The sequence below is a fragment of the Carassius auratus genome, chromosome 10 (assembly GCF_003368295.1).
Source record: "Carassius auratus strain Wakin chromosome 10, ASM336829v1, whole genome shotgun sequence".
Lineage (NCBI taxonomy): Eukaryota > Metazoa > Chordata > Actinopteri > Cypriniformes > Cyprinidae > Carassius > Carassius auratus.
The window spans coordinates 17,374-28,100 of NC_039252.1; the positions used below are offsets into that span (position 1 = coordinate 17,374).

A 10,727-nucleotide genomic window follows, 5' to 3' on the forward strand; every position below is an offset into this window, starting at 1 on the left:
CATATTTTGGGCGAACGTGAACTGAACGTGCTGAATTAATGCCTGATGAACGTTACTGTCAACTCGTTCATTCTGGTGTCTGTGAACGGCACGCTCTCTCAGGTTAACTTCGTTCAATAGGGTGCCAGATTTCTATAGAGCCTTCCAGACGAAAAACCGGCTAAAACACACCGTAAACGGGTGTCGCACCACTGTCCGCCGCATGCGTGACGCGTCATCAAAAAAAAAAAAAAAAAGCCATCGAGGCGACAGCAGCATGTAGCAAGAAGGCGTATGATCATTTAAAATAATTTTATGATGTTTATGATAGACAAGGTCGGTGAGAACGGGAGACAAAGCATTAAAGCAACAAGGGGGAAGTGCTGTCCCCTCAATGCTAATGTAAACCCTGGTTGGATAAGGATTCAAAATTGGATATGAAGATGAAATCTGACGCATAGCTTCACTGTTAAAACTGATAAAATAATTGCTGTCTGTGATTCTATATGGGCTGTTGCAATAATTTTTTAAAAAATAATAGCTCGCAGCAACATATGGAAAAATAGAACTATGAACTAGTTCATTTTTGGAACTGTGTGAACTTAGTTCAAAATTTTGTGGTTTGAACTATGAACTGAACTAGTTCATTTTAAAATTAGTGAATTGAACTTTGAACTAGTTCATGTAGAAAGTGAACTTTCCCAACACTGACTGTAAGATTACATTTGTTTGAACGCATTATTGCGAAAGCGATTGAGTGTGAATCTGTTTAAATCATGCTTTAACCCGAAAATAATCAGTAAAAGAAACAGACTAACTCTTAACATCCCGCTGGACTCTTGCAGTCAACCTTCTGATCAAGCTAAATATGTTGGCTGTTGGCATGAATTTTACTCGTGATAAGAAGCTCATATTCAAATGTTTGTGCAAAAATTATTAATGTGCATTAATGACAGGGAGGTGCCTCTCATCACTTTAATTTTTCATGATAATGAATGTATAATTTTTTAATTAACAAAATATCGTGGTGTCTCACATAGGTACATTAAAAATATATCTACAGAAAGCTTGAAATGTTTTTAAATGAAAAGGAATAGTGTAATGTGTGAATGTTGCATTTCTCTCGTCGGAGTTAGCCAGCACTGTGAATATAACCAAAACAACAGTCCTATATAAACCGGTTCAGCAAGTGAAAGCCTCATAAGACACTGTCCATATGAAAGAGCAATTCACACATTTATCTCGACCCCACAAGCCATGAATAACTATCCAAAACCCAACCCCCTCCAGCTGAACAGAATTCGGTCTGTGTTTTGGCTCTGAGGAACGGTGACTGCGGTCAAGCCAGCCGCACTTCAGAAAAACACCGTCAAGCCAGCCGCGAGTGAAATTTAGATGCGCGTGTATTACTATAATTACGGCAATAGCAGGAACAACAGAGAGGGAACGCGCTTTCAGAGCGCTTTTCATCTATACGTTCAGATTTGATATATGACGAACTTTTTTGCCCATCTACTCTAATATACGTGTAACTTATTGTTTTCCTTGACTGCTCTGTATTACTATAATTGTCAGCCTTTCAAAGCATTACAATTATTAGTAGAAAACGAGATATGGGACATTCATTGATTTAGAAGACACTTTTTTAGAGATAGGTATAAACGGAGGTCGGAGCCAGCTCCAAATGGGCGGGCCAGCTCCAAATGGGTGGGACTTCAGCTCCAAGTGGGCTGTACAAACCTCCAGAGCCTTTTAATTGGTTTATTTAATGTCATGGGGTTAATGGATGCTGCGAACCCCCCCCCCCCAAAAAAAGGCGACGTCATCTTCCCAAGGCTTTTCTGCGTCAGCATTAGCAGCACAGATAAATTACATCTTTATTGTGTCTGTTACCCTTTTGTGCTAAATATTTCTGCAATACATATAGGATTTACGCTGCAGATTACGGACACTGAAGACTATAAGCAGGTATTGTAACGTTACGTAAAATATGTAGGCCTATGTATTATAACTGCACTGATATTTAAGCGATCAATAACTATTAATAGATTTAGTACAGTGTTCCATAAGAATGAGTCTTAGTTAAAACTCCTAACTGATAATGCTTGACTTTAACAAAGCTGGTCATTGTTTCAAAACAATTTTTAAATGTTATCTATTTTTACGTGTAACGTTAATCCAAATAATGTAATGCAATTGAAACATTTGGTTTAATTACCAAATTCATTTTTCAATTTAATAATCATAACAGAGGATATATGAGGCTAACTGTAGTGTCCACCTCCATGCATTACATATAAACAGGTGTAGAATTAATTTTTTCATTGTAGGAAACACAAACAAACAAAAACATTATGTGTAAACTTTGTGTTACAGAAAGTTCAAGTCTGGGTGGCCAGAAGTTACATTTCAGTGATCTGGTTACCGCCTCTCTCTGCAAACCCAAAGGATCACTTTCCTGTAAACTTTTTTTTTGTTCTTTCTATGCATCAAGATGTGTAATTTATTTTTTCTGAAGATTTTTGACTAATGTGTGTGTGTATGTGGGTCTTTGTGTGGATAAGTTATGTTCATACTTTAAAGGTGGACATTTGCAACAGCGCTTGTCTCTAAAATTGCTCCAGGGGTATGGTCAGAGACTGTCCTAAATGACAAATGTTGGAATGTAAATGACATTACATTCTGTGGACGTCTCACATAAATGTGCATTGTACTTTAGTTAATGTTAACTTGTCAACAGTGAATTATTTTCGGATGTCATTGGACTGAATGTTTAGTGACTAATGACACTTCATTCCAGTAAAAATATAATGCATAGCATTGGAGTGAAAGCAGCAGCAAAGTGTTCCAATGCTGATAAAAATCAAGCAGGTTAAAACCTCAGGTTCCTTAAATATCTGTTCTACAGGACTGTTTGGGGTTGGACAGATTTTGTTATGGTTTTGAAGTCTGATGCTCACCAGCCCTACATTTATTTGTTCAGAAATGCAGTAGAAACATTCATATTGTAAATTGTAATAATATTTTACAATAACTCTTTTCTGTTTGAGGCAGCAGCGGATCTACCCCAATCATCATTAATGGGACCACATTGGAGAGAGTGAGCATCTTCAAATACCTTCAAATGTCCTGCAAAGAGTAGCTGGGCACATGTCCAGAACATCTCTCCCTTCTCTGCAAGACATCCATACCAGGAGATGTAAATCTAGGGCTGTTAAGATCTTTAAAGACCCCACCAACCCATCTGCTACAGTCAGGCAGACCCTTCTGCAGTCTGATGGCAAAGACGGAGAGGCTCAGGAGGAGTTTCTTCCCTCATGTTATCATGGATGGATGTGGTTTGTTTATAAACAATAAAAATTATGAACACATTGACAGAGGGGTACAAAATGCAGGGCTTAAAGTTCTCTGGCACTGTGCTAGATTTCCGGCTTGCAGCGTTTGGCTGGGAAAAAAATAATCCTACATAAAAATAAAGAAAAAAGAAAAAAAAAATCAGAAAAGGGGAGAAAAAAACGCAAAATCAGAAAAGGGGAGAAAAAACGCCAACACAAAGCTTTTTCTCTGGTGGTATAAATAATGTAACAATTCACTGTTTTTTAACATTAAAATAATATACACTTTTATTTCATAGTTCTTCAACAGGTATGCAAACAATATCCCAATAATAGCAATTAGCAATAGTCTAAAAAACGAAATATAATACCGAAAACACTCGACATGTCAACAAAACGATTAACAGAACATCTTCCCAAACACATATCAAGCTTATTTAAAAACCTCTAAAGCATAAACACTCATTTAAAGTACCTGGAAAAGGGAGATGTAAATAACCATAAGTTCCCGTCTCCTCAGCACAACTGCAGGAAAACTGCAGAAAATGTGCGGGTGTCGAACCCTCTCACCGGGAAAAGTGTGGGTGTTAAAACCCCCACATCCCCCACGGGTGCGACGCCCCTGCCCTTCACAGAAGACTGTCGCTTACAAACAAAAACCAAACACAAACTAAAATCCTGGCCTGGCCTGGCCCTCTCTCGTTGTTCACTGTCGTCGCCCCTTTTCCAGTCACTCCACTGGCCTCGTTCCGTTCTCATGGCTCGCGGCCCTGCCCCACTCATCACAACCCTATTTCTAATAAGTAGAAAAAAAACAAAGGTCAGTTCATATAAGGGACGTCCCAAACTATATGAAAACCTCACATCAAACCATTTTACTGCAGCATTTTTGAGATATGCGTCCATATCGCGATTTAGAGGGCTATAAAGTCAACATTTCTAATAAGTAGAAAAAAACAAAGGTCAGTTCTTATCAGGGACGTCACATACTATATGCACCCTTCATATGAAACCATTTTACTGCAGCATTTTTGAGATATGGGACAATACAATGATTTAGAGGGCTATACAGACACCATTTCTAATAAGTAGAAAAAAACAATAGTCAGTTCTTATCAGGGATGTCCCATACTATATGCACACCTCATATCAAAACCTTTTACTGCAGCATTTTTGAGATATTGGTCCAAATGGTGATTTCGATGGCTATAAAGACACCATTTATAATAAGTAGAAAAAAAAACAATGGTCAGTTCTTATAAAGCACATGCCATAATATATGCACACCTCATATCAAAGCATTTTACTGCAGCATTTTTGAGATATGGGACATTATTACACTTTAAAGGGCTATAAAGATCCCATTTCTAATAAGTAGAAAAAAACAATGGTCAGTTCTTATAAAGGACATGCCATACTATATGCACACCCCATATCAAACCATTTTACTGCAGCATGTTTGAGATATGGGTCCATATGGCAATTTAGAGGGCTATAAAGACCCCATTTCTAATAAGTAGAAAAAAATAATGGTCAATTCTCATCAGTGACGTCCCATACTATGAGCACACATCATATCAAACCATTTTACAGCAGCATTTTCGAGATATGGGACATTATTACACTTTAAAGGGCTATAAAGATCCCATTTGTAATAAGTAGAAAAAAAGAATAGTCAGTTCTTATCAGGGACGTCCCATACTATATGCACACCTCATATCAAAACCTTTTACTGCAGCATTTTTGAGATATTGGTCCAAATGGTGATTTCGATGGCTATAAAGATCCCATTTCTAATAAGTAGAAAAAAACAACAGTCAGTTCTTATCAAGGATGTCCCATACTATATGCACACCTCATATCAAACCCTTTTACTGCAGCATTTTTGAGATATGGGTCCAAATGGTGATTTAGAGGGCTATAAAGACCCCATTTCTAAAAAGTAGAAAAAAACAACAGTCAGTTCTTATCAAGGACATCCCATACTATATGCACACTTCATATCAAACCCTTTTACTGCAGCATTTTTGAGATATGGGACATTATTACACTTTAAAGGGCTATAAATATCCCATTTCTAATAAGTAGAAAAAAATAATGGTCAGTTCTCATCAGTGTAGGGACATCCCATACTATATGCACACATAATGGTTTGATATAAAACCCAGTTTACTGCAGCATCAATGAGATACGGACCTATATTGTGCTTTAGGGGGCTATAAAGATAAAGGGTATATTCACTTCAGAGGCTCATAGAGAAATGTAATGTTTTCTAAAATCTATGAGTAAATCCATGGAAAACATTTTACTGTATGGTTTTTTTTAAGAGCTAGCAAGTATTTCACATATAGAGTTATAAAACATTACATTTATCTATTCCAATAATAATAATAATAATAATAAACAATTGTCATAAGGGACATCTCCAAATATGTGCAGCCATTATAAAAAAACATTTCAGTTTACCAATCTGGAACTGCATGCACTCAGAGTCAGTTCTGAGACTTTGCATAACTTTGAGACATGTAGAAATGTCAGCTTATAAAAGTAGAGGAAAACGATGCCCATTTCATGCAAGGCACCTCCTACTTTATTAGCACAGCTAAAATCAAATCTGGGTACTTTGGCAGTTTGGATTTACATGTATTCTAATTCAACAAAATGCTATTTAACTACATAAGTAGGAACACTTACTATTTTTAAAAAGCACATAATAATACTACCTTCGTGCAGAGTTCCGTGTCAATCCTGCTCCAGCAAACCTTTTTGTAACTATGAATTGTTCCTGACTCTTAATTAGATTAGGGTTGGAACTGAACTTTAAGTGAGATTTCCAGAAACAAGACTCCCCATATCCCCATACGCTATGATCCATTCATCCATTGAATGCAAGCTACTCTAAACTTTCACAGAGCAAAGACTCCATATTTGGTGTTTAGAAAGTGTGTGAAGTATAGTGTGACAGACAAGTGTGTGTGACTTCATATTTGCTGATAGAATAGGGAGTGCCTTGCATGCAAAGGCCATTATTTTTATCTACTGTATGTATTTAACCTGATGTTTATATAAACCTCAAAACTGGGGAAAAAATATCCAGTCTTTAATATATATATAAAGTAGCTCATATTCTATCAGCACAGATAATCTGAAGTCTGATATATATATATATATATATATATATATATATATATATATATATATATATATATATATATATATATATATATATATATATATATTTAATTTGGATGTATGCAACAAACTGCCAAAGTACACAGACTTCAGATTATCTATGCTGATGGAATATGAGCTACTTTGTAAGAAAAGGCCATTATTTCTTTTAAGTATTTGAAAAAAACATTTCTATAGGTTGCAAAAAATGAGGAAATATTAAAACATATTTGAGTGTTTTGTTCTATATGAATGCATGCTTCTACAAACTGCCACAGTACACAGACTTCACATTAGGTGTGCTGAAAATGTAGGAGGAACTTTAGAAGGAATGGCCTTTTTTAAACTTATTTGAAATAGTTCTCAAAACTGGAATTTCTGAGGATTTTCTTGATTTTTAACCCCAAATTGCTATGGTAAAATATCTTTATACACCAAATACTTCAGTAAAATAGTTTTATATAAGGTGTGCTTGTGGGATGTCCCATGTACTAACTGATCATTGTATTCTTCTACTTATTAGAAATGGGGTCTTTCTAGGCCTCTGAAACAGAATACATTTCAGAAAAACAGAAAAACATCTCTGCAAAATGCTAGAAATGCAGTAAAACTTTTTTATATAGGTGTGAATATAGTATGGCACCTCCAATATACAAACTGAACATTGTTTTTTTTTTTCAACTTATTAGAAATGGGGGTTCCACTTTATATTGTGTCCCTAATACCTGTGTACTTAGTAATTAGATGTGTATGTAGTATGTAACCACAGTATAAGTACACATTGGTATATAGTATCTATAGCTCTAATGTTTGTGTAACTACATATTTGTAATAACCCATTGAATGGTATGTGTAAGTACAAATGTGCAACAGGACATTGATGATAAAATTTATTGGTAAGAAAGTACAAATGTGTAACAGGACTAATAGCAATATTCAATTTATTATGTAATTACCCCTATGTTACACTGCAGTGGCAAGTAAATTAGTCTTTACATATAAAATGTGGTTGGTGTCCACAATGTTGCACTTTAAATGAAGTCGACAGTTCCTGAGGAGTTACCATGTAAGTACACTGGTATTAAAGTGGTGCACCAACTCCTCCCACTTTACCGAACCCTAAACCCACCCATCTCCACCCCCTGGATCAAATGGTTCAAATTACTCTTATACATATTGTTGTTACAAAATGTAGATTTACATGTCCTGTTATACATTTGTACTTGCACAAACCATTCTGAGGGTTGTTACAAAAATATTATTGCCATGGATACTATATACCAATGTGTACTTACACTGTTTTATATATTATGTACACATGTAGTTACATTGTATATACACAGGTATTAAGAACACTTAAGATAATGTGGGAGCAACATGGGATATTTATAGCCCAATAAATCACCATATAGTCCCATATCTGAAAATGCTGCCGTAAAATGGTTTGATATGAGGTGTGCATATAGTATGGGACATCCCTTAAAGGAGCTGACATTTGTTTTTCAACTTATTAGAAATGTGGTCTTTATAGTCCTCTAAATTACCATATGGACCCATATCTCAAAAATGCTGCAGTAAAAGGGTTTGATATGAGGTGTGCATATAGTATGGGACGTCCCTTATAGTAAAATAACATTGTTTTTTTCTACTTATTAGAAATGGGATCTTTACAGCCCTTTAAAGTCCTGTATCTTAAAAATGCTGCAGTAAAATGGTTTCATATGAGGTGTGCATATAGTATGGGACGTCCCTGATAAGAACTGACTATTCTTTTTTTCTACTTATTACAAATGGGATCTTTATATCCCTTTAAAGTGTAATAATGTCCCATATCTCGAAAATGCTGCAGTAAAATGGTTTGATATGAGGTGTGCATATAGTATGGCATGTCCTTTATAAGAACTGACTATTGTTTTTTTCTACTTATTAGAAATGGGATCTTTATAGCCTTCTAAATCATTGTATTGTCCCATATCTTAAAAATGCTGCAGTAAAATGGTTTGATATGGGGTGTGCATATAGTATGCCATGTCCTTTATAAGAACTGACCATTGTTTTTTTCTACTTATTACAAATGATGTCTTTATAGCCCTCCAAATCACCATTTGGACCCATATCTAAAAAATGCTGCAGTAAAATGGTTTGATATGAGGTGTGCAAATAGTATGGGACGTCCCTTATAGGAACAGACCATTGTTTTTTTCTACTTATTAGAAATTGGATCTTTACAGCCCTTTAAAATGTAATAATGTCCCATATCTCGAAAATGCTGCAGTAAAATGGTTTGATATGAGGTGTGCATATAGCATGGCATGTCTTTTATAATAACTGACCATTGTTTTTTTCTACTTGTTAGAAATGGGATCTTAAAAGACTTGTAAAGTGTAATATTATCCTATATCTCGAAAAGGCTCCAGTAAAATGGTTTTATGTGAGGTATGGATATAGCATGGGATGTCTTCTTTAAGAACTGACCTTGAATTGCTTCTTTCTCATCATAAAAAAGTGTCTTCTAAATCAATGAATGTCCCATATCTCGTTTTCTACTAATAATTGTAATGCTTTGAAAGGCTGAAAATTATAGTAATACAGAGCAGTCAAGGAAAACAATAAGTTACACGAATATTAGAGCAGATGGGCAAAAAAGGTCGTCATAGATCAAATCTGAACGTATAGATGAAAAGCGCTCTGAAAGCGCGTTCCCTCTCTGTTGTTCCTGCTATTGCCGTAATTATAGTAATACACGCGCATCTAAATTTCATCCGCGGCTGGCTTGACGGTGTTTTTCTGAAGTGCGGCTGGCTTGACCGCAGTGAAAGGTGTTACTGAAACATGCCTGCACTACACTTCATAATTTTCTCGCAGCCCATATTATTACTTTCACAAGACCGTAATGATAATAACAAATCATCAATTAATAATTAATCATTATTTTACGAAAATCATTGTTATTTGTGATCATGAATGTTTGCGGGAGGCTTTAAGACCAAGCGGAGTCCTCTGTTCCCGCCTCACAGCGCGCGGGTCTCCGAGGCTTCACTGTCTGCGGTTTGTCTTTACTGAATCAGATTGAGGCGAACTTATTGATCATGAGCCCAACATTTAGCAAGCAGGAAAAGTCTAACGGAAGGAAGACGTATATCATTGAGCTAATGCTGTTAAAGAGAGAGAGAGAAGTCTAGGACTAATCTTAAACTTGGAGCTCATTATATTGAAGTATATATCCAAACACCAGAAACGTTATGCATTTTATGAATAATGAAATGTTATGAAAATTATGCATTTTATTTATTCACATGATGTATGGTTGAAATAATATTTTAGTTCACAACTTTAAGTTCCGTTGTTTAAAAAAATGCTTTATTGGCTAATGTTTCATAAACCTTCAGTTGTTATGCTCTAAAATCCATGCCATTATTAATTTCACAGTATTTTTACCACCTAAATGACCAATCTTTGAAGTCACAATTCTATAATGGTCAAAATTACCCAGGCCAATGGTATTTTTTAATGACATTATTTTATTATTATTATTATTATTTGAATAATTGTAGCTTACATAAATAGGTAAAGCAAAACAAATATTCGGATTGTCCCTTATTTTTTCCCTTGTTTTCCTAAAGAATAAACACGTATTTTTTACAAGAATAAACATGATAACATATTATTAATTAATAAAAATAATTTAAGCAATTAAAACCTTTTTTTTAAACTTGAATTTAAATACTATTAAACTAACTTTAAATTCCCAAGGAGTTTATAAGTAAAAAAAAAAAGTTCTAAATGAACTTGTGTTAACAATATAATTAGATTTTTTTTAAATGAACAATTCCTGTATAAAATGGGACAGCAACCTTTATATCAGTGGTTCTCAACCTTTTTTTCCAGCGGGCCGCACTATGGTCTAAGTGCAAGTCTCGCGGCCGCACGCATATAATTTACTTATTATGTCAGCAATACAAACAAACCTGATTTATAATATTATAGCCTAACTATTATGATATATCAATCAATCACCTTTATTTATATAGTGCTTTAAACAAAATACATTGCGTCAAAGCACTGAACAACATTCATTTGGAAAACAGTGTCTCAATAATGCAAAATGATAGTTAAAGGCAGTTCATCATTGAATTCAGTTATGTCATCTCTGTTCAGTTGAAATAGTGTCTGTTTTTATTTGCAATCAAGTCAATGATATCGCTGTAGATGAAGTGACCCCAACTAAGCAAGCCAGAGGCG

The 10,727-nt window shown here is 35.1% G+C and overlaps 1 long non-coding RNA gene across 1 annotated transcript; it reads left to right on the plus strand.

Annotated features, from left to right (window-relative positions):
• Nucleotides 1–1,826: 1,826 nt before the first annotated feature.
• LOC113110435 (uncharacterized) lies at nucleotides 1,827–3,266 on the plus strand. Its single transcript, XR_003293130.1, has 3 exons — nucleotides 1,827–1,947; nucleotides 2,356–2,439; nucleotides 3,034–3,266. It is a non-coding gene; the product is annotated as an uncharacterized LOC113110435 (long non-coding RNA).
• The last annotated feature ends 7,461 nt before the right edge of the window (nucleotides 3,267–10,727 follow it).